General features: G+C 37.6%; 1 long non-coding RNA gene across 1 annotated transcript in view; it reads right to left on the bottom strand.

The window, feature by feature from the left end:
- Positions 1 to 23,072, bottom strand: part of LOC115293381 — a 48,227-nt gene that overhangs the window by 4,747 nt on the left and 20,408 nt on the right. Inside the window, exon 2 of the long non-coding RNA XR_003909502.1 lies at positions 7,492 to 7,577. This is a non-coding gene — a long non-coding RNA (uncharacterized LOC115293381). The remainder of the gene's footprint in view (positions 1 to 7,491; positions 7,578 to 23,072) is intronic.

The following is a 23,072-nucleotide window of genomic DNA, read 5'->3' as shown; positions in this document are numbered from 1 at the left end:
CTGATGCATAGGGGCACATGTACCCCAATGTTCACAGCAGCACTATCAACAATAGCCAAAACATGGAAAGAGCCTAAATGTCCATCACCTGATGAGTAGATCAAGAAGATGTGGTATATATACACAATGGAGTACTACATGGCAATGAGAAAGAACGAAATCTGGCCACTTGTAGGAAAGTGGATGGACCTCAAGGATGTCATGCTAAGCAAAATAAGTCAGGCAGAGAAGGACAGATACCAGATGTTTCCACTCATATGTATAACAGGAGAGAAGGAGAAACCTAATGGAGGACCAGGGGGAGGGGAAGAGGGAAAGAGAGTTGGGAAGAGAGAGGGACGCAAAACCTGAGAGACTAGTGAATACTGAAAATGAACTGAGGATTGAAGGGGAAGGGGAAAGGGGGAAAAGAGGTGGTGGTGATGGAAGAGGGCACTTGTGGGGAAGAGCACTGGGTGTTGTATGGAAACCAATTTGACAATACACTATTCATTAAAAAAAAACAAAAAATAAAGTTAAGGCAGTAACGAAATAAAGAAGGGCATTATATAATAACTACAGGTTCTATCCATCAGAAAGAGCTAACATATATGTGTACGTACTGAATTCAGGAGCACCCAAATACATAAAACAATCACAAACAGAAAATCTTATTAATAAGAATGTGCTAATTGCTGGGGACTTTAATACTCCACTTACAGCAATGGATAAATCAACTAGACAGAGAGTTAGTAAAGAAACAATGGACCTGAATGACATTGGACCAAATAGATTTGACAGAAATACTTGGAACTCTACATTCTTAGGCTATGGAATTCACTTTCTACTTAAGGGCACATGGTACCTCCTCCAAGATAGATCACATACTGGGTCATAAAGCGGCCCTGAATAAATACAAAAGAATTGAGATCATACCATGCACACTTTCAGATCACAAAGCTATGAAACTTGAAATCAATCACAGGAAAAAGTCTGGAAGACGTTAAAGAACGAATGGGCCAATCAGGTAATTAGAGAAGAAATAAAAATATACAGACAAAAATAAATATACAACAATCCAAACTGTTTGGGATGCAGCAAAGGCAGTCCTAAGAGGAAAGTACATTGTAATCTAGGCCTATTTCAAGAAACTAGAAAAAGTGCAAATACAAAATCTAACACCACACCCAAAGGAACTAGAAGCAAAGCAGCAAGAACACTCCAAGCCCAGCATAAGAAGAGAAATAATAAAGATGACAGTGGAAATAAACCATATAGAATCCCCCCCACCCCAAAAGAACAGATCAATGAAACCAAGAGCTGGGTTTTTGAAAAAATAAAATTGATAAACCTCTAGTCAGGCTTCTCAAAAAGAAAAGAGAGAACACCCAAATAAACAAAATCACAAGTGAAAATGAATCTATTACAATCAATCCCTCAGAAATACAAGCAATTATCAGGAATACTATGAAAAATTATATGCCAACAAACTATACAACCTAGAAGAAATGGACAAATTCCTAACACACATGCACTACCAAAATTCTAACGAGAAGAGAGAGAAAATCTGAACAGACCCATAACTAATGAAGAAGTTGAATCAGTTATGAAAAATATCCCAACAAATAAGAACCCTGGGCCAGATGGCTTTCCTGGGGAATTCTACCAGATACTTATATCAGAGTTAATACCCTTTCTTCTCAAGCTATTCCAAAAAATAGAAATGGAAGGAAAACTGGCAGACTCATTCTATGAAGCCAGCATTATTTTGATTCTCAAACCAGACTGAGACCTGGCAAAAAAAAAAAAAAAAAAAAAAAGAGGAAAAAAAAAAAAGGCGAATTACAGGCCAATATCCTTGAAGAATACAGATGCAAAAATCTTCACCAAGATACTAGCAAATCGAATTCAATAACATATAAAAAGAATTATCTGGGGCGCCTGGTTGGCTCAGTCAGTTGAGCATCTGACTTTAGGTCAGGTCATTATCTCATGGTATGTGGCTCTGTGCTGACCACTAGCTTGGAGGCTGGAGCCTGCTTCGGATTCTGTGTGTCTTCTCTTTCTGCCCCTCCCCTGTTCACACTGTGTCTCTGTCTCAAAAATTAATAAATGTAAAAAAATGTTTTTTTCTTAAAAGAAGTACCCACTGTGATCAAGTGGGATTCATTCCTGGGTTACAGGGCTGGTTCAATATTCACAAATCCATCAATGTGATACATCATGTTAACAAAAGAAAAAACAACATACGAATCTATTGATAGATGCAGAAAAAGCATTTGACAAAATACAGCATCCCTTCTTATAAAGACTCTCGAGAAAGTCGGGATAGATATAAGGAACTTACCTAAACATTATAAAAGCAGTTTATGAAAACCCACAGCTAATGTCATCCTCAATGGGGAAAAACCGAGAGCTTTCCCCCTGAAATCAGGAACACGACAGGGATGTCCACTCTCAACACTATTGTTTAACATAGTGCTGAAAATCCTAGCATCAACAATCAGACAGCAAAAGAAAATAAAAGGCATCAGCATTGGCAAAGATGAAGTCAAACTTTCGCTTTTCGCAGATGACTTTCGCTTTTTGCAGAAAAACCCAACATATTCCACCAGAAGCCTACTAGGACCAATCCGTCAATCCAGCAAAGTCGCAGGGTACAAAATCAACGTACAGAAATTGGTTGCATTTTTATACACCAATAATGAAGCAACAGAAAGAAAAACTGATCCCATTCAAAATTGTACAAGAAACCATAAAATACACAGGAATAAACCTAAACAAAGATTTAGACGATCTGTATGATGAAAACTATAGAAAACTTATGAAGGAAATTGAAGACACAAAAAAATGGAAAAGCATTCCATGTTCATGGATCAGAAGAATATTGTTAAAATGTCAATACTATCCAAAGCCATCTACACATTCAACGTAATTTCAATCAAAATTGCACCAGCATTCTTCTCAAAGCTAGAACAAGCTATCCTCAAATTTGTATGGAACCACAAAAGACCCTGAATAGCCAAAGTAATATTAAAGAAGAAAACCAGAATGGGAGGCATCACAATCCCAGACGTTAGCCTCTACTACAAAGCTGTCATCAAGACAGTATGGTATTGGCACAAAAACAGACACAGACCAATGGAATAGAATAGAGAACCCCAAATTGGACCAACAAATGTATGGCCAATTAATCTTTGGCAAAATAGGAAAGACTATCTGATGGAAAAAAGCCTCTTTAACAGATAGTGCTGGGAGAACTGGACAACAATATGCAAAAGAATGAAATTAGACCACTCTCTTACACCATACACAAAAATAAACTCAAAATGGATGAAGGACCTCAATGTGAGACAGGAAACCTTCAAAACCCTAGAGGAAAAAGCAGGAAACAGCCTCCTTGACCTCAACTGCAGCAATTTCCTACTCGACACATCCCCAAAGACAAGGGAATCAAGAACCAAAATGAATTATTGGGACCTCATCAAGATAAAAAGCTTCTACACTGCAAAGGAAACATTTAGCAAAACCACTAGGCAACCAACAGAATTAGAAAAGGTAATTGCAAATGACATATTGGATAAAAGGCTACTATCTAAAATCTATAAGAAACTCCCCGAACTCCACACCCAAAAAACAAATAATCCAGTAGAGAAATGGGCTAAAGACATGAACAGACACATCTTCAAAGAGGATACCCAGATGGCCAACAGACACATGAAATGATGCTCAGCGTCACTCATCATCATCAGGGAAATACAAATCAGAACCACACTGAGATACCACCTCATGCTGGTCAGAGTGGCTAAAATGAACAAATCAGGAGACTATAGATGCTGGCGAGGATATCAAGAAACCGAGCACCCTCCTACACTGTTGGTGGGATTGTAAATTGGTACAGCTGCTCTGTAAAACTATGGAGGTTCCTCAAAAAACTATCCTTATGACCCAGCAATAGCACTGCTAGGAATTTACCCAAAGGATACAGAAGTGCTAATGCATAGGGGCACATGCACCTCAGTGTTCAAACAGCACTTTCAACAATAGCCAAATCATGGAAAGAGCCTAAATGTCCATCACCTGATGAATGGATCAAGAAGATGTGGTTTATATATACAATGGAGTACTACATGGCAATGAGAAAGTATGAAATCTGGCCGTTTGTAGCAAGGTGGATGGAACTCGAGAGTGTTAGGCTAAGCAAAGTAAGTCAGGCAAAGGACAGATACCCGATGTTTTCAATCATCTAACAGGAGAAACTTAACAGAGGACCATGGGGAATAGGAAGAGGGGGAAAATAGTAAGGGAGAGAGAGGGAGGCAAACCATAAGAGATACTTAAATACTGAGAACAAACTGAGGGTTGATGGTAGGGGTAGGGGAAAAGGGATGATGGGAATGAAGGGAGGGCACTTGGGATGAGCACTGAGTGTTACATGGAAACCGACTTGACAATTAAATATAAAGGAAAAAAATAAACCTGCTGAAGGCAAAGAGAAGCAGAAAACAAATCACACAAAATAATAGAAATCCAAATGTCAGTAGTTACAGTAAACTTGCTAGTTTAAAAACTATGTGATTCTTACAAAGATATTTCTTAATTATAATGATGTAATAGTTTAAATTGATGGAAGAAGAAAAAGCCAATCAAATAAAATTATGAAACTATTAATCAGATAAAATTGACTTTAAGGTGAAAAAAATAAATGTGAGATAAAAATTAGCCTTGATGACAAACAGAGCAAAATACCAGGAATAAAAAACTCTGAAACAACAAGCCTTGAAATATATAAAGCAAGTGACAATTAAAAAGAGAAATTTAGGCCCAATGTAACAGTGATAACTTGTAGGAGGCAGTTAAGTATATAAAAGAATAAAATTTTAAAAAGTATATCTATTAGTTTATGTAAATAAACTATCACTCAACTACTAGATAGAACCTCATTACACATGGGATGTTTACAAAAATTAGTAGTAAACCACAGCAAATCTCAGTAAACACCAAAGACCGTCCTACAGATTTTCAGAAAACAGTGCAATCAACTAGAAGTAACCTATGCAGACAGCCCAAAAGAATTTCTTATACCTGTATAGTTGAATTGAAAGAAATAACTTCTAACATCCAGATGACCAACTGGCACATGAAAAAATGCTCCAACATCACTCATCATCAGGGAAATAAAAATGAAAACCACAATGAGATACCACCTTCCACCTGTCAGAATGGCTAATATGAACAACTCAGGCAATAACAGATGTCAGCGAGGATGTGGAGAAAGAGGATCTCTTTTGCACTGTTGGTGGGAATGCAAAGTGGTGCAGCCACTCTGGAAAACAGTATGAGGTTCCTCAAAAAGTTAAAAATAGAACTACCCTGGGGCGCCTGTGTGGCTCAGTCGGTTGAGCGTCTGGCTTCGGCTCAGGTCATGATCTCACAGTTTATGTGTTCGAGCCCGGCATCAGGTCTGTGCTGACAGCTCGGTCAGAGCCTGGAGCCTGTATTCAGATTTTGTGTCTCCCTCTCTCTCTCACTCTCCCCTGCTCATGCTGTCTCTCTCTCAACATTAAAAATTAAAAAAAAAAAAAAAAAAAAACTACCCTATGACCCAGCAGTTGCACTACTAGGTTTTATCCAAGGGATACAGGCATGCTGTTTTGAACGGACACATGCACCCCTAATGTTTATAGCAATGCTATTGACAAGAGTCAAAGTATGGAAAAAGCCCAAATGCCCATTGATGGATGAATGGATAAAGAAGATGTGGTATATGTATGTACACACACACACAATAGAGTATTACTCAGCAATCAAAAAAATGAGATCTTGCCATTTACATTACGTGGATGAACTAGAGGTTATTACGTTAAATGAAATTAGAGAAAGACAAATATTTGACTTGACTCATATGAGGATTTTACGATACAAAACAGATGAACATAAGAGAAGGGAAGCAAAAATAATGGAAAAAACAGAGAGGGACAAAACATGAGACTCTTAAATATGGAGAATAAACAGAGGGTTACTGGAGGGGTTGGGGGAGGGGGGATGGACTAAGATGGGTAAGGGGCATTAAGGAATCTACTGAAACGTTTATTGTACTATATACTAACTAACTTGGATGTAAATTTTTAAAAATGAAAATTAAAACTACCTTCTAGAAATGTCAAAGCATGTTAAAAATTAGAATACATAATTGGAATGATGTTATAAACTTTAAAATTTTTTTTTGTATTTTCTTAAATTGCAAATGTACCTCTTAAATATCAAAGATCCCTTTTGGGTCTATTTTTCTTACTGCAGTATACAAGAATGCACATAAGTATTCAGCAATATTTTAATAAATGAAAGGTGCCTATAAGACTTGGTAATGTGCAACCTGGAGTACTATTACAGAAATTTAAATGTTTCAAAGCCTGTACTGAAAATAAAGATTAGAAACTTAAATGACCTAATCACCCTAGTAAAAAAGTAGAAAGATAATAGCAAAACAAACCTATAGAAATTAGGACAAAAAAAATAGAATAAGAAATTAATAGCAAATGAAATAAAGAATCATCAAAATCAAAACATATCTGAAAATAGGAATAAACAACCTCTAGCAAAATTGAGGAAAACAAACACATGATCATTAAATCAATTTTGAGTTAAAAATCAACCCTAAAAGATATACCAAGTCCAGGATGTTTTACAAATCTCCTAGTAATATGTAAGTCCTTTGAAACTTCAGAAATTAACAAAAGTTGCTAACTGCTCTATAAAGCCAGTCTCACAGTGTACTCTGGATATGCTACAGCAGAAAAGGATGATATGGAAACAAAATTACTCCTCCAATCACACTCATGAACATAAATGCAACAAATTACAAATTTTCCTAAATACTAGTAAATGAATTTATAAACATTAAAAATATACCAACTGATTAGTTTTATCCCAAGGATACAAGAGCAGTTTAATGTTAGGAAATATCATTCACCACAAGAGCAAATGAAAAAAGAAAAAGTATTTTTAATAGATGCTAAGAGTATATTTCATTGCTCATTGATGATTTTAAAAAACAATCTTAGAGGAGCACCTGTGTGGCTCAATCGGTTAACCGTCCGGCTTTTGCTCAGGTCATGATCTCGTGGGTCATTGGTTCAAGCCCCGCATCAGGCTCTGTGCTGACAGCTAGCTCAGAGCCTAGAGCCTGCTTTAGATTTTGTGTCTCCCTCTCTCTTTGCCCCTCCCCCACTCACGCTCTGTCTGTCTCTCAAAAATAAATAAATGTTAAAAAAAATTTTTTTAAACAATCTTATACTACTTAGTCCAAGCCACCATCATCCTTTATCCACATTATTACAGTAATGTACTAACAGTTATTTCAGATATAACTCAAATTTATCCTTTTAAATCTTAGGTCATGGGTCACTCTTCTGATTAGAACACTCCATAGATCTCCACACCATTCAATAAAACCCAAAGTCTTTACCATATTCTGAAATTCCCTACCCGATCTGTACCATTAAAACTTACCTCAGATTTTACTGCTTTCCCTTTCCTCCTTGATCACAAAGCTCCAAAGCAGTGTCATCTTCTGTTTTAAGAGCAGTGTAAAGCTGCTGAAAGATAAAGAGAAAATCCTAAAAGTCACAGAAAGGAGAAATACTACACCTCAAAGGAGCAACAAGACTAGTTGATGACTGACTTTCCAAGGGAAATGATGAAATTTAGAAGACAAAAGAATGAAATTTTCACTACTGATTTTGTGTGAAACAGAAATCTACCAACATACTGAGGGCGAAAGAGGGAGTGGGGAAGGAGGGTGATGGTCTTGGAGAGAGACACTTATGGGGAAGAGCACTGGGTGTTATATGGAAACCAAATTGGTAATAAACTATAAAAAAAAAAAAAAGAAATCTACCAACATAGGATTCTATACCCAGTGAAAACATCCTTCAAAATAAATACAAAATATTCTTTCATTTTAAAAAACATTTTCTCTTAGCAAATCTACACCAAAAGTAATACTAATAGAGAATTCTTCAGATGGAAGAAAAATGCAAGGAAAAGCACCAGAAAACATAAATGTGTAGGTAAATCTAAATATTAAGTGTATGAACAAATAATGAGTTGGGGTGCCTACCTAGCTCAGACAGTAAAGCATGTGACTCTTGATCTTGGAGTCATGAGTTCAAGTCAGACACTAGGTACAGAGATTACTTAAAAAAAATCAGAAAGATGAAATTATAAAACAAGTCAATGACAATAGCAAAGATAAATATAAAACTTATATAAGGACAATAATAAAATAGCTATCTTCTTTGGCAGACAAAATAAGGAAAAAGAAAGAAAAATGATGCAGATCCAAAACAGATTTTAAAAGACAAACTGTTCTATGATACAAAGTTTGGAAACCTAAGAAAAAGGATCTCCTGGCAAAACATGAACTGATAAAATTGACCAAAAGGCAATGGAAATTTTAAGGTATAAGACACTACACAAGAAAATGTGTAACTAACAGCCTCTATTTGATAACAATCTATATAATATATATACCAAGAAACTATATAGAGAGAAAATTAGCATTTTCTATATAGTAACAACTATTTGGAAATAACAAAAGAATTTGCACTAGCCTCAAAAACAATAAAATACATAGGAATAAATTTAGCCAAGGAGGTAAAATATCCACACACTGAAAACTGTAAGACTTTGATGAAAAAAAAATTGAAGACACAAATAAATGTTTATGGATTGGAGGAATTAACTTAGTTCATATGTCCAGACTACCCAAAGCAATCTACAGATTCAATGTAATTTCTATCAAAATTCCAGTTACTTTTTTTTCATAGAAATTTAGAAAAAACAATCCGAAAATTCATATGGAACCAAAAAAGACCTAGAATAGCCAAAGAAATTCTGAGAAACAAAAAAGGTTGAAGGCGCTGCCCTTCCCAATTTCACACTCTATTACAGTAAGTTCCAGGGGTGTAATGTACACCATGATAACTACACTTAACAATACTGTATTGTATATTTGAAAGAAACTAAGAGAGTAGATCTTAAAACTTCCCATCACAAGAAAAAAATTCAGAAATATCTGTTAGGAAGGTTAACCTTATTGTAATCATTTTGCAATATACACATGAATAATTATGTTTAACACCTAGGACTAATATTACATGTCAAGTATATCATAGTTAGAAAAAAACCTATATTACAAAGTTACAATAATCAAGACAGCATGATGCTGACATAAAAACAGTCACATGGACCAATGGAACAGAAATGAGAGCCCAAAATAAATCCATGTATATCCATATATATATATATATATAGTCAACTATATATATATAGATATATATATATATATAGTCAACTAATATTTGACAGTGGAGCTAAAAATACACAATTAGAAAAGGATAGTCTCTTTGTGCATAACAATCTGCACAACCTGAACCACAGAACCCAGCAGGTATGCAGCACAGAGAGGTGAACCAGAGGAGAGAGTAGCCGCAGGGGACCAGGAGATGTTTTTTGCTCATGGAGAGAGGACACCGATGGGGGTGGGGGAGAGTACGAGAAAAGCAGCTGGAGAGAAAGTGCAAAAGTGGAAACATCTACAGGGACTGAAAAATGGTAGAAAGAAAAAGGAGAGGGTTTAAATTCCATTAAGACTCTATAAACAGGGGCAGCCCAGGGTCTGAAACTCCACAGCTGGATATCTGGCGGTGCTCCAGTGGGAAGGGCGAATCCCCAGGAGGGGAGAGAGAAGTCCAAGGGGTCTGTGGGCCACACATGGAGTGACGGTTCCCCTGCTGGGACAATATTTGATAGAGGCTGTGCAGCCACCCCACAGGCAAACGTCCCAGCAGACCTCAGAGAACAACCACATTCACTGGTCGTGGAACAAGGACGTTAAGGGTGAAGCTTGGTGCCAGATGTGTGTTGTGATTTTCATACACCCTGAAACACTGCTGCTACAAGATCATGCAAACTTTTTCTGGGGCGGGCTGGCACCCAGCAGCATTCTATGGGCATTGGCAGCAGTGTGCTCTTGTGAACATCCCTGTGGGTGGGCTGGCACCCAGCCATTGCTCAGGGAGACCCTCCCCCAGAGAATCTGAGTGGGTCAAAGCCACAGTCCCTCGGAAGTCAAAGGTTGGGAGACATAGCCCCATTTGAGATAAAACTCAAAAAGGAGGTGCTGCCTTGCAGCCTGACAGCTTGGTCACAGACAATGTAGAAGCAAGGAGTGAATGGGCGCCAGAGGCAAAGGAGGGGTGCTTGATTGCCTGTCATGGAGAGCAGAGAGTTCTGATACTAGAGACTGGGGAGCTGGGTGACGCCATTTTTACTCCTCACGCATGCGCACATGCCTACACGTGCCACAGCAATCCTCCCCAGTAAGCTAAGCAACATCATCTAGTGGAGAACAAACCCAGATCATTACACTGAACTCCGCCCAACTGGGCCAACAGAGCTCTTAACAAACACAAGTCTCTCTGCCTGCTTAGTTTACAGACTGCAAAGTACTTCATAGCTTGACTTCTATGGGAAACAAGATGTAATTCCAATCATACTTCATTCTGTTTGCTGGTCTGTTTATTCAAGTATCATTTTCTTTTCTAATGCCTAAATAGAAAAAGAGACAAAAATTCTATTTTCCATTTTCATTAAAAAGACTTTTCTTTAATTTTTATACTATATTTTTTACTTTTTTGTAAATGTTTTAAATTCTACTTTACATTCATCATTTCATTTTATTCTATTTTATGGTATTTACTTTTTCAAAGTTTCAAAGGTTTTCCCTTTTTTTTTTCTTTCTTCTTGTTCTATTTTTCCCTTTCTTCTCTTATCTATCAAGCTTCCTTCAAAAAGCAGACCAGGGGGTGCCTGGGTGGCTCAGTCAGGTGAGCATCCGACTTCGGCTCAGGTCATGATCTCACAGATCATGGGTTCAAGCCCCGTGTTGGGCTCTGTGCTGACAGCTAGCACAGAGCCTGGAGCCTGTCTTCAGATTCTGTGTCCCTCTCTCTCTCTGACCCTCTCCTGCTCATGATGTCTCTTTCTCTAAAAAGAAATAACAAATATGTTTTTAAAAAACATCAAAAGGCAGCCCAAAACACACTTCGGCTCTAATATCCTTTATTTGTGTAATTTTTAACTTTTTAATTTTAAGTTGATTTTTATCTTACCTTATTAACTCCTTTTCCTCCTTCAAAATGATGAAACAACAGAATTTACCCCCCAAAAAAAGAACCGGCAGAAATGACAGCCAGGAACTTAACACAGATACAAGCAAGATGTCTGAATCAAAATTTAGATCATGATAAAAAGAATACTAGCTTGGGTTGAAAACAGATTAGAATCCCTTTCTGCAAAGATAAAAGAAGTAAAAACTAGTCAGGATGAAATAAAAAATGCTAACACTGAGCTGCAATCTTGAATAGATACCATGGCAGCAAGGATGGATGCGGTCAAGCAGCGAATCAGCGATACAGAGAACAAACTTATGGAGAATAATGAAACAAAAAAAAAGGGGGAGACTAAGGCAAAAGAACATGAAATAAAAATTAGAAAACTCAGTGAATCATTAAAAAGGAATAACATCAGAATCATAGGGGTCCCAGAAAATGAAAAGAGAGAAAATGGGGCAGTAGGATTATGTGAGCTAATCATAGAGGAAAACTTTCCTAACTCAGGGAAAGACACAGACATCAAAATCCAGAATGGACTTTGTCCATTCAAATCCAGACGACTCCCATTAGATTCAACAAAAACCAACCATCAAAAAGGCATATAGTAGTCGAATTCACAAAATACTCAGGCAAGGAAAGAATTATAAAAACAGCACAGGAAAAAAATCCTTAACCTAGAAGAGAAGACAGATCAGGTTCACAGCAGACCTATCCACAGAAACTTGGCAGGCCACAAAGGAGTGGCAGGATATATTCAATGTGCTGACTTGGAAAAATATGCACCAAAGAATTCTTTACCCAGCAAGGCTGTCATTCAAAATAGGAGAGATTAAAAGTTTCTCAGAAAAACAAAAATTAAAGGAGTTGTGACCACTAAACCAGCCCTGCAAGAAATTTTATGGGGGACTCTCTGAGGGGAGAAAAGACAGGGGGTCGGGACCCAAAAAGACCAAAAGCAACAAAGACTAGAAAGGACCAGAGAACACTACCAGAAACTCCAACTCTACAGGCAACCTAATGGCAATAAATTCGTATCTTTCAGCACTCACTCTAAAGGTCAATACACCAATCAAAAGACCAATAAAAAGACATAGGGTAACAGAATGGGTAAGAAAACAAGATCCATCTATATGCTGTTTATAAGAGACCCATTTTAGACCTAAAGACACCTTCAGATTGAAAATAAGGGGATGGAGAACTATCTATGATGCTAATGATCACCAAAAGAAAGCAGGAGTAGCCATACTTAGACAATCTGGATTATAAAATAAAGACTGTAACAAGCGATGAAGAAGGTCATTATATTATAATTTAGAGGCCTATTCATCTAGAAGACCTCACAATTGTAAACATTTATGCTCCAAACATGGAAACACCCAAATATATAAATCAATTAATCACAAACATAAAGAAACTCATTGATAATAATTCCATAATGGTAGGGGGACTTCAACACCCGACTTACAGCAATGGATACATTATCTAAATAGAAAATCAACAATGAAACAATGGCTTTGAATGACACACTGGACTCAATAAACTTAACAGATATATTCAGAACATTTCATCCTAGAGTAGCACAATATACCTTCTTCCTGAGTGCACATGAAACACTGTCCAGAATAGATCACATACTGGGACACAAATCAGCATTTGACAAGTACAAAAAGATGGAGATCATACTGTGCATGTTTTCAGACCACAATGCTATGAAACTCAAAATCAAACACAAGGAAAAAATTTGGAAAGGTAACAAATACTTGAAGACTAAAGAACAACCTACTAAACAATGAATGAACTAACCAAGAAATTAAGGAGGAAATTAAAAACTACATGTAAGCCAATGTAAAAGATAACACCATAGCCCAAAACGACTAGGATGCAGCAAAGGAGAGCATAAGAGGGAAGTATATAGCAGTCCAGGCCTTCCTAAAGAAGGAAGAAAGGTCACAGAAACACAACCTAACCTTACACCTCAAAGGGCTGGAAAAAAAACAGTAAATAAAACCCTAAAACAGTAGAAGACAGGAAATAATAAAGACTAGAGCATAAGTCAATGCTACTGAAACCAAAAAAAAAAAAAAAACAAAAAAAAACAAAACAGAACAAAAACAAAACAAAACAAAACAAAACAAAACCAAAAAATAATGAAACCAGGAGCTGGTTCCTTGAAAGAATTAAAAGTGATAAAACCCCTAGCCAGTTTAATCAAAAAGAAAAAGGAAATGACCCAGAAAAATAAAATCAAGGATAAAAGAGGAGAGATTATAACCTACTCTGCAGAAAGACAAACAATAATAAGAGAATATTATGAACAATTATACCCCATAAAATAGGCAATCTGGAAGAAATGGACAAATTCCTAGAAACATATAAACTACCAAAACTGAAACAGGAAGAATAGAAAATTTGAACAGACCAATAACCAGTAAACAAATAGAATTAGTAATCAAAAGTCACCCAAAAAACAAGAGGCCAGGGTCAGATGGTTTTCCAGGGGAATTCTACCAAATATTTAAAGAAGAGTTAACACCTACTCTCTGGAAGCTGTTCCAGAAAAATAGAAATGGCAGGAAAACCTCCAAACTCTTTCTGTGAAGCCAGTATTAGCTTGATTCCAAAATCAGACAAAGAATCCAATAGGAAGGAGAACCGTAGACCAATTTCCCTAATGAACATAGATGCAAAAATTCTCAACAAAATACTAGCTAACCAGATCCAACAATACATTAAAAGAATTATTTATCACACCCAAGTGGGATCCATACCTGGGATGCAGGGCTGGTTCAATATCCACAAAACAAACAATGTGATACATCACATAAATAAAAGAAAGGACAAGAACTACTTGATCCTCTCAATAAATGCAGAGAAAGCATTTGACAACATAGAGCATCCTTTCTTGAAATCCCTCAAGAAAGGAGGGGTAGAAGAATCATACCTCAAGATCATTAAAAGTCATATATGAAAGACCCACCACTAATATCATCGTCATTGGGGAAATACTAAGAGCTTACTCCCTTTGGTCAGGAACATATTATTCAATATAGTAATGGGAGTCTTAGCCTCAGACATCAGACAACACTGATTGCTGAAATAAAAGACATCCAAATCAGCCAGGAGGAAGTTGAACTTTCACTCTTCACAGATGAAATGATAACCTATAAGGAAAACCCAAAAGATTCCTAACAAACTGCTAGAATTGATCCATGAATTCAGCAAAGTCTCAGAATGTAAAAACAATGCACAGAAATCAGGTGCATTCCTCTATACTAATAATGAAGCAACAGAAAAAATTAAGGAATTGATCCCATTTACATTTACACTAAAAACCATAAAATACCTAGGAATAAAAATAACCAAAGAGGTGAAAAATCTATACACTGAAAACTATAGAAAACTTATACAAAAATTTCTTATGAAAGAAATTGAAGACACACAAAAAATGGAAAAATATTCCATGCTCCTGTATAGGATGAGCAAACATTTAAAATGTCAATAGTACCCAAAGCAATCTACATATTCAATGCAATACCTACCAAATTAACACCAGCATTCTTCACAGAGCTAGAACAAACAATCCTAAAATTTGTATGGAATCAGAAAAGAATCTGAATTGCCAAAGCAATCTTGAAAAAGACAATTGAAGCTGGAGATATCACACTCCCAGGCATCAAGCTGTGTTTCAAAGCTGTAATCATCAAGACAGTATGGCATGGGCACAAAAACAGACACTTAGATTAATGAAACAGAATAGAGAACCCAGAAATGGACCCACAAAAATATGGCCAAGTACTCTTTGACAAAGCAGGAATGAATATCCAATGGAATAAAAACAGTCTCTTCAGCAAGTGGTGCTGGGAAAACTCAACAGCAACATGCAGAAAAATGAAACTGGACCACTATCTTACACCATACACAAAAATAAACTCAAAATGGATGAAAGACCTAAATGTAAAACAGGAAGACATCAAAATCCTACAGAAGAAAGCAGGCAAAAAACTCTTTGACCTCGGCCATAGCAACTTCTTACTCAACACGTCTCTAGAGGGCAGGGAAACAAAAACAAAAATGAACTATTAGAACCTCATCAAAATAAAAACCTTCTGCTCAGCAAAGGAAATAATCAGCAAAACTAAAAGGCAACTGATGGGATGGGAGAAGATATCTGCAAAAGACATATCAGATAAAGGATTAGTGTCCAAAATCTATACAGAACTTTAATTAAACATCCCAAAAACAAATAATCCAATAAAGAAATAGGCAAACAACATGAATAGACACTTTTCCAAAGAAGACATACAGATGGCCAACCAACACATGAAAAAATGCTCAACATCACCCATCATCAGGGAAATACAAATCAAAACGACAATGAGATACCACCTCACACCTGTCAGAATGGTTAACATGAACAACTTGGGCAACAACAGATACTGGCAAGGATGCGGAGAAAGCGTATTTCTTTTGCACTGCTGGTGGGAATACAAACTGGTGCAGCCACTCTAGAAAACAGTGTGGGAATTCCTCAAAAATTAAAAATGTAGTTACTTTATTACCCAGCAACTGCTCTACTATGTATTTATCCAAGGGATACAGGTGTGCTGTTTTGAAGGGGCACGTAAACCCCAATGTTTATAGCAGTGCTATCAACAATAGCCAAAGTATGGAAAGAGCTAAGATGTTCATCAAAAAATGAATGGATAAAGAAGATGTACACACACACACACACACACACACACACACACACACACACACACAATGGAGTACTACTTGGCAATCAAAAATAATGAAACCTTGCCATTTGCAACTACAGGGATGGAACTGGAGGGTATTTTGCTAAGCCAAATAAGTTAGTGAGAGAAAAACAAATATTACATGACTTCACTCATATGAGGACTTAAAGATACAAAACAGATGAAAAAAAGGGAAGGAAAGAGAAAATAATATAAAAATAGGAAGGGAACAAAACAAGAAAGACTCTTAAATATAAAGAACAAAGGGTTGCTGAAGGGGCATTAAGAAATCTACTCCTGAAATCACTGTTGCACATATACTAACTTGGATGTAAACTAAATAAAAAATAAAATAAAATAAAGTAAAAATAAAAGGTATAAGGGGCACCTGGGTGGCTCAGTCAGATAAGCGTCCGACTTTGGCTCAGGTCATGATCTCATGGTTTGTGGGCTCGAGCCCTGTGTAGGGCTCTGTGCTGACAGCTAGCTCAGAGCCTGGAGCTAGTCTTCAGATTCTGCATCTCCTTCTCTCTCTATCCCTCCCCTACTCACTCACTCCTCTCTCTCTCCCTCTCTCTCTCTCTCTCTCTCAAAAACAAAAAGTTTTTTTTAATTAAAGTTATTAAAGACTTAAATGTGAGACTTAAAACCACAAACTTTTAGAATAAAATGTGAGACTTGAAAGTGTAAACCTAGGGTCGCCTGGGTGGTAGTGTCATTTGAGCGTCTGACTTTGGCTCAGGCCATGATCTCACGGTTTGTGGATTCAAGCCCCGCATCAGACTCTGTGCTGACAGCTAGCTCAGACCCTGGAGCCTGCTTCAGATTCTGTATCCCCCCCTCTCTGGCCCTCCATGGCTCACGCTGTCTTTCTCTGTCTCTCAAAAATAAATTTAAAAAACATTAAAAAAAAAATAAGAAAGTTTAAACCTAGGGAAAAAAATCTCACCATTGGTTTTGGCAATGACATTTAGAATATGACACTAAAAGCACTAGCAACAAACGCAAAAGTATACAAGTAGTACTGCATCTATCCAAAAAAATTCTGCACAGCAAATAAAAAAAAAACAAGACAACAAAATGAAAATGCAACCTATGAATAGGATAAAATATTTGCAAAATATATATCTGATAAGGGGTTAATATCCAAAATATGTAAGAAACTCCTACATCGTAATACCAAAATACTACTACTAATAATAATAACAATCCCAATTGACACAAAGCACCTGAATAAACTTTTTTCAAAGACCTACAAATGACCAACAGGTATATGAAAAGTTGATCAACATCACTAATCAGAGAAACGCAAATCAAAACCACAATGAGATATCACCTCATACTATCAGGAGGCTAATATCAAAAAGACCCAAAATAACAAGTATTGGCAAGGATATGGAGAAAAGAGAATCCTTTTATACCACAGGTGGAAATGTAAATTTGTGCAGGCATTATGGAAACAAGTTTCCTCAAAAAATTAAAACTAGAACTTTCATATCATTCAACAATCTTACTTCTGGTAATACATTCAAAGAAAATGTAATGACTATCTCAAAGAGAAACCTTCATCGCCATGTTAACTGCAACATTATTCACAACAGTCAAGAGTGGAAACAACATAAGTGTTATATTTATCAATGTAGAGAATATCATTAATAATATATAACAACTTTGGTGACAGATTGTAGCTAGATTTTCTTGGTTATCACTTCAAAATGTGTGGAGGATAGAGTTAGGAATCCTTTGGGCTTATACCAATGAGTTAACAAGGCAGAGGGAAATTAAAAAAAAAACAAAACCATAGTATGCTCACACCCGACTTTGGGTAAAACATGACTGGCACACCAAGAATAGGATGGTGCAAAGGCACCCTGAGAATAGGGTGGTTCATTGGCACCCTGAGAATAGAGGGTTGCTGAACCCCATATAGAGAGGGACAGGCAAAGATCCAAAATAGGAATGGGTACGAAGGCTCCCAATACAGAGGTATATGAGGTAAGCAAGATTAGGCATGCAGGGCAAAAATGCCCCCCAATTTAGTACTATAGCAGAGAAGCTGCTTTCACAGGAGAATAGGGCCAAGTTGGGCAAAACAAATAAGTTGGACTATAGACCTCTGCACTGCAGGCAAAGCAGTCCAGAACGGAGATGGCTAACAAAAGAACAGGTGTCTTGCTAACCTTAAGGTTATTTCCCCTGTTTGTCTTCATCCCTAGGCCAGCTAAGATGAACAGACATGGTGCCTCCTGTCTGTCCTTACCAACTATCTATCTGCCCATCTTCCCAGGGCCTGGACTTTGTTTTACATTGACCCAAATATATAAAAATGTTGAGCCACTATGTTGTACAACTGAAACTAATATAATATGGCATGTCAACTACATTTCAATAAACGACAAGACAGATATATATAGAAATTCTGCAAACTAGAAAAAAGACAAACTCTTTTATCTGATAATGTTTAGCTCCAAAACATATAGCATCATACTTAATGTGAAAAATTGAAAACCTAACCCTGAAATCAGGAATCCCACAAGGATATCAACTCTCAGCACTTCAGTGGCATGCTAACTAAGTCTAACAACTGGCTTTAAGTGGGGAAAAAATACATTGATTTAAAATGTTTGTCAATTCCCATGCTTTAAATACTACTACAATGGTTGCTTTTCAACTATCACTTCCCACCTAACTGAATGTAGTGTTGGGAAGAGAAATTCAATAGCAGACCATCATACAGTGTTCTCCATCACACAGTAATAATGGATGAGAATAACCCAGGACATAGATAATAATAATATAGTGAAATATTTAGAAAGTCATAAGTTTTGGGTTGCCTGGGTGGCTCAGTTGGTTAAATGTTGACTTCAGTCCAGGTCATGATCTCACAGTTTATGGGTTCAAGCCCCACGCCAGGCTCTGTGCTGATGGCTCCAGGCCTGGACCCTGGCTTAGATTCTATGTCTCTCTCTCTCTGCCCCTCCCCTGCTCATGCTCTGCCTCTGTCTTTCAAAAATAAATAAGCATTTAAAAAATTAAAAAACAAAAACATGTACTAGTCCTCAGTTTAAAAAAAAGTCATTAAGTTTTCGGTATGTGTTCTTTCGCTTCTAATAAACTTCATTTATCTCAAAGTTTATACAACTTCATTTTTAATATTGGCCATGTTTAACCATTGGCTCACAAAATTCATAAAAGAAAAAAAATAAACCTGCCATTATTTGCAGTTTAATAGGATTCTATATGTAAAAAATTCAAAAGATATCATTTCACTATTTAAAATTAACATGAGAGGAGAGGGGGAGCCAAGATGGCGGAGAAGTAGGGAGCTCTGTAATCTCTGTCCGTCAGGAACTATTCCACTGAGAAGGACTAAAGCCACAATACTCTGGTCTGCAAAAATGGGAGGTGCACACAGGGTCCTTATACATGACAGCCTCATGGATCCCTGAGTGAGTGTGAACTGGGACGGGAGGATCTGAGAGGAGGGAGCGCCTACCCAAAGCAGAACCGCGAGAGAGAGAGAGAGAGAGAGAGAGAGAGAGAGAGAGAGAGAGAGAATGAGTGAGTGAGCGAGCACCCAGAAAGGTGGCCCAGGACCACAGAGGGCTGTGGATACAGAGGCGGTACAGGGCCGTGGAGGGCCAGGCGCCGAGCAGCCCTACATAGTGGCACACAGAACAGCCATGCAGAGTGGAGGAGAGCCGAGGGGAAGAGAAAGAGAGACTGAAACCGCTATAGAGTGGTCTCTGGAGAGGGAGAGACCTCGGCCTGGACAGAGAGACAAAAACATCAAATATATAGCTGCTGGGCAAGGAGACAGGAATTTATCCCCCTCAGCGGGCTTATTCTCCTTTGGCTCTGCAGCTCCCTGGCTTCAGGCAGAGCCAGGGAAACGCTAGCTCCCCAGTCCCCTTACTCAATCCCAGCTAGAAAGCCAACCGCCTACAGAAAGAAATTTCATCTGGGGTGGTAGCATTAAAGTTCATGCACTAGGACTTAGAAACGTGGTGGAGCTTAGGGGAAAAAAAGCAATTTGGCCCACCTATGGCACAGGGAGATCAGACTCAAAAGAGTGGCTGGCGGGGCGCCTGGGTGGCTCAGTCGATTGGGCCTCCAACTTCGGCTCAGGTCAGATCTCACATTCGTGGGTTAGAGCCCTGCGTCGGGCTCTGTGCTGACAGCTAGCTCAGAACCTGGAGCCTGCTTCCCGTTCTGTGTCTCCTTCTCTCTCTGCCCCTCCCCCTCTCATGCTCTGTCTCTCTGTATCAAAAATAAATAAAACATTAAAAAATTAAAAAAAAAAAGAGTGGCTGGCAACGCATGGTCTGAGAAGGGCTTGGGGCATCGCCATTCTTCTCCTTGCAACCACTAAGGGGGGGCCTCAGATAGCATCCCCTGAGACCCCACCTACTTACACCAAACCACACCAATCTGCACTGCAGAACTGATTTTAATTCTTTTTCTTTAAATTTTTAATTTAAAATTTTTTCCCTTGTTTTCCTCTCTTTTCCTTTTACCTTCTTTTTTCCTTTCCCCCCCTGGAGTCTGGGAAAGACCAACATACACTGCAATGATTAGGTGAATTCTTGACATCCAGATATATTTTCCTTTATCTCATTCTTATCTCTCCCCTCTGCAGGTTTTATGCTCTCAGACTGTCCTCTGTCTGGCTGCTTCTGTCCTGCCCCCCTTTCTTCTTTTTTCTTTTCCTTTCCTTTCTTTTCTATTCTTTTTTTTTCTTTCCTCTTTTGATTTGCTTGCTTATTTGATTTGTCTGTGTATTTGTGGGCTTTTGTTCCTTGTGTGTTTGTCTGGCTGTTTTCCTTTTCAGGTCTACCTCAAGAAACAAACAAAAGTACACATGATGGAGAGTCCCAAATATCACTAACTGGGGAAATAAAATACAGAGGTATAACAAGAGAATCCAAGAGACACCATTAAAAGAATGCTTCCTGAAATGACAGGCCCTGGACAGTCAATGAATCTCCTTAAATAGAGCAATAAAAACAGATGCACAGAGCAGAATGAGCTTTTGAAACTGACAAGTTACAGAAAGCTAGCCAAAATGATGAAACGAAAGAACTCTCCTCTAAAGAAATTCCAGGAAGAAATCACAGCCACAGACCTGCTCAAAACAGACAAAAACAACATAACTGAACAAGAATTTAGAACAATTGTCATAAAGTTAATCGCTGGGCTTGGAAAAAGCATGGAAGTCATCAGAGAAGCTACTGATGCAAAGACTAGGGACTGTAAAAATAGCTGTGGTGAGTTAAAAAAAAAAAAGGCTATAAGTGGGGTGCATAATAAAACAGAGGCGGCCACTGCATGGATCGAAGAGGTGAAGAGGAGAATAGGTGATTTAGAAGACAAAGTTATAGCAAAAGAGGAAGCCGAGAAAAAGAGAGAGAAATTGATACAAGAGTAGGAAAAGAGAATTTGAGACCTGAAGGATACAATCAAACTGAACAACATCCGTATCATAAGAGTTCCTGAAGAAGAAAGAGGAAGAGATATTGAAGGGGTACTTGATCAAATTATAGTCGAGAACTTCCCAAATCTGGGGAAGGAAAAAGCCATTGAAATTCAAGAGGCACATAGAACTCCCCTAAGACGTAACTTGATTAGACCTTCAGCACAACATCATAGTGAAACTGGAAAAATCTAAAGATAAAGAGAGAATTCTGAAAGCAGCAAGGGATAAAAGGTCCCTAGAATACAAAGGAAAACCTATCAGAGTAGTTACAGACCTATTGACTGAAACTTGGCAGGCAAGAAAAGAATGGCAGGAAATCTTCAATGTGGTGAGCAGGAAAAATATGCAACCAAGAATCCTTTATCCAGCAAGACTGTCATTTAAAATAGAATGAGAGATAAAGGTTTTCCCAAATAAAAATTGAGAGAATTTATGACCACCAAATCAGCCCAACAAGAAATCCTAAGAAGGACTCTATGAGGGAAATGTAGCAAGGAATATAAGACACCAGAGACATCAATACAAACACGAACACAACACAAAACACAATGAATCTAAACCTACACTTTTCAATAATAACACTGAATATAAATGAACTGAATGCTCTAATCAAACGAAACAGGCTAGCAGAATGGATAAAAAACCAAAATCCATCTATTTGCTGTCTACAAAAGACTCATCTTTGACCTGAAAACACCTTCAGATTTAAAGTAAGGGAATGGAGAAATATCTAGCATGCAACTGCAAGTCAAAAGAAAGACAGAGTAACCATACTTACGTTGGATAAACTGGACTTTAAAGTAAAGGCAGTAACAAAAGATGAAGGACATTGTATAATAATTACAGGATCTCTCCATCAGGAAGAGATAACCATTATAAACATCTATGTGCCAAATTTGGGAGCACCCAAATACATAAAACAACTAATCACAGACAGAAACAATCTTATTGATAAGAATGCGCTTATAGCAAGGGATCCACTTACAGCAATGCATAGGTCAAACAGACCAAAAATCACTAACAAAACAAGACCTGAACGACACATTGGAACAGACAAAATTAATAGATATATTTAGAACTCTGATCCTGAAGCTAGGGAATTCACTTTCTTCTTGAGTGCGCATGGCACATTCTCCAAGATTGATCACATACTGGAACATAAAACAGCCCTCCATAAATCCAAACTAAATGAGATCATACCATGCAAACTTTCAGATCACAATGCTATGAAAGTTGAAATTAGCCACAGGAAAAAGTCTGGAAAATCTCCAAAAATGTGGAGGTTAAAAACCACCCTACTAAAGAATGATTGCGTTAATCAGGCAATCAGAGAAGAAATTAAAAAATATATGGAAACCAACGAAAATGAAAATACAACAATCCAAAATCTCTGGGATGCAGCAAAGGCAGTCCTAAGAGGAAAGTATATTGCAATCCAGGCCAATCTCAACAAACTAGAAAAAGCGCAAATTCAAAATTTAACAGAGCACCTACTGGAACTAGAAGGGAAGCAGGAAGAGCACCCCAAACCCAGCAGAAGAAAAGAAATCATAAAGATCAGGGCAGAAATAAACAATATAGAATCCAAAAGAACAGTCGAGCAGATCAATGAAACCAAGAGTTGGTTCTTTGAAAAAATAAACAAAATCGATAAACCTCTAGCCAGGCTCCTCAGAAAGAAAAGAGAGAACACCCAGATAG

This window comes from Suricata suricatta, chromosome 1, assembly GCF_006229205.1.
Source record: "Suricata suricatta isolate VVHF042 chromosome 1, meerkat_22Aug2017_6uvM2_HiC, whole genome shotgun sequence".
In the NCBI taxonomy this organism is placed as follows: domain Eukaryota; kingdom Metazoa; phylum Chordata; class Mammalia; order Carnivora; family Herpestidae; genus Suricata; species Suricata suricatta.
Note: the sequence above shows the minus strand (reverse complement) of the source record. Positions and strands in the feature narration are given on the sequence as shown.